Here is a 2,583-nt window from a genome sequence, read left to right on the forward strand (position 1 = left end):
GGTGCTCAGGCTTTTCATTGCGGTGGCTTCTCTTGTTGCAGAGAGCTCTTGGGCTCTAGAGCACAGGCTCAACAATTGCTGTACCCGGGCTTAGTTGCTCTGCAGAGTGTGGGGTCTTCCTGGACCAGGGATTGAACTGGTGTCCCCTGCCCTGCAGTGTGTATTATTAACCACTGGACCACCAGAGAAGCCTGATATTTTACTTCTAAAATAACACTTTAAAATATTTAAAAAAATAAAATATTTTTAAAACACTGAACTTGTGGTGTTGGGGTCCTTTAATGGGCCGGAACCTGGTGGTATGGAGTCAATGATAAGAAAGTGAAAAAGAGAAAGAGGCTGATATCCCCTGGTTTATGCAGAGGACCAATAAAGTCCTTGACACAGGACTTGCATCGCTCACAAAGGCACCAGGCGCCCTCTCAAGGGGGTGAAGGCACAAAGTGCCTTCTCGAGATGGTCTTAGAAGCCCGGGCAGGAAAGTGAACACGATGGGTCTCCACGCTCCAGAGAGTCAGCCAGAAAAGAGAGAGAGAGAGAGACAAAAAAAGACCCGGGGACCTAAGCTCTGATGGAGCAAAGGTGCTTTAATGATTTTTCTATGAGTATATATAGGCTGTAGTGTAAGAAACCTCTTTCGGGAATGATAGAGATCAGAAAACCAAACATACAGTAACTGTTACCAAGGGAACAAGGGGGTAATCCTAGTCACAAGGTCAGGAGACAATCCATATCTCATGGAGGGGGAGCAAGACTAAGCAATTTTGTCAAAAAGAGAATGTTTACGAAAGGAGACCCAAGCCTGCCTCACACAATGACCTCAGGCCCTGGGAGCAGCGTGCTGTTCCGCTTGAAGAGGGACAAAGGACTCATGAGAGACAGCACGTAGGCATCCTCCCATCAAACACCCCTTGACAATTCCCCCTTATTTATTTATAATATTTGTAAGAAGAGTTCTGACCATCAGAGTTTGTTTAGTTTTGACAATCTTTGCATGAAAGCAATGGTAGACAACAAATATAATTGTTAAGACAATCACCAAAATTATGGTTCCAGACCCAATGCTATGAGTAAGGCTTTGAAACCATCCACGTGGGTCTAGCCCAGATAATTGATCAGCTAATTGTTTAGCTAAAGTTTCCATATCAATGGAAGAGGGCAGATTATTAGAAAAGGTTTCAAATATTTCCTTTTGTAATAATTGTACATTCAGAGAGGCATTATCATGTATGTTTTGTAAAGGAAACTTGATTTGTTCCCAGTTGTAGGCACTATTATTGAAATGAACAGGAGTAACACAAAATTGAGTAGAATTCCAGTCACAGTTTAGCATCACCTGTTTTTGTACATCTGTTAATTGATCTCCAACCCATTCGACGGCTGTTCTCAGTTCCTGTATTTCTTCTTGAATTTCCTCATCTATCTGAGTGGCCCACATAGTATGAGCATCTTTAGTCCAATTTTGAATAAAATTATGTGTCTGAATACAGGTTTGTAAAGCAACACCAGTGACAGCAGCAGTGGTGCAAACAGCTATTAATCCCAAAATACTAAAAATCAGCCATCCAATGAATCGTTTAGATGGACGGAGCAATTTAGTAAGCAACCGGGAAGCAAGTCCAGCCATGGGACCTTCTTCCCAGGGCTATTGGAGATTTATTGGTAACCATAGACTACGTTGAGATCGAAGAATCAAAAGAGAGTCATATCTTAAGGAAATAGAGGAGTTAAGACAAGTATATAATCTTCAATTTATGCAAGTTACAGAACGTAAATTCTTATTGAATTGTAAGTTTCCTATAGCTATAACAAAAGGAAATGGAACACAGGCTTGTATAAAATATGATTGATTATAGCGAAAGAAATAATTGTTATGGCTATGATTGGTCCTTGTGAAATGTCCGGTCCAAGTCCCAAGTTCCTCAGTGCTTGCAACAAGCTTCCAGATATCCCATTGTTTGGGCACAATCTGTTTATCGAGGACGATTCGAGGATGAGGGAGGGGCCATTCCACTGTCATGCCATCCAAGAAGTCCTTTGTCATGGTGATGCTCCATTGTGGTATGGTGATGCTTCCATACCACTTGAGTAATGTAATCACATACAGTGCTGTTAATATCATCTGAGCAATTAGATAACCACATACTGTGGGGTCCCCAATCAACAATTGTATGATTGGCTAGAAACATTAATTTTCCTGATTTGGCCTGACATTTGTCCCAATGAACAGGAATATATTAAAGTTCTTATTAGTAAACCCTTGGCATGTTGTTCTTTGGTCTTTCCCTAATTCTTTCCCTAAAGTTTCAGTAGTATAAACATGGTTCACTGACAAAGAAAGGGCAGTAAATAATCTAAGGAGTGTCCAAAAATCTTTTTTTGGAGGCAGGACGAAAGCCCAAGTTTGTCGACTAACATTTATACATAATTCTGCTGGGCCCATACATAAAGGAAGGACTTCATAACCTAAAGAGATATTAATTAGTTTCCCTTCTTCTTCAGGGTGTGAGGGCCCTTTAAAGCTCCATGGAGAAGGCATATGTGTGGAGTCATTAGTTAATACAATTGGTCCTCTCTCCGTCC

The sequence above is a fragment of the Muntiacus reevesi genome, chromosome 5 (assembly GCF_963930625.1).
Source record: "Muntiacus reevesi chromosome 5, mMunRee1.1, whole genome shotgun sequence".
Lineage (NCBI taxonomy): Eukaryota > Metazoa > Chordata > Mammalia > Artiodactyla > Cervidae > Muntiacus > Muntiacus reevesi.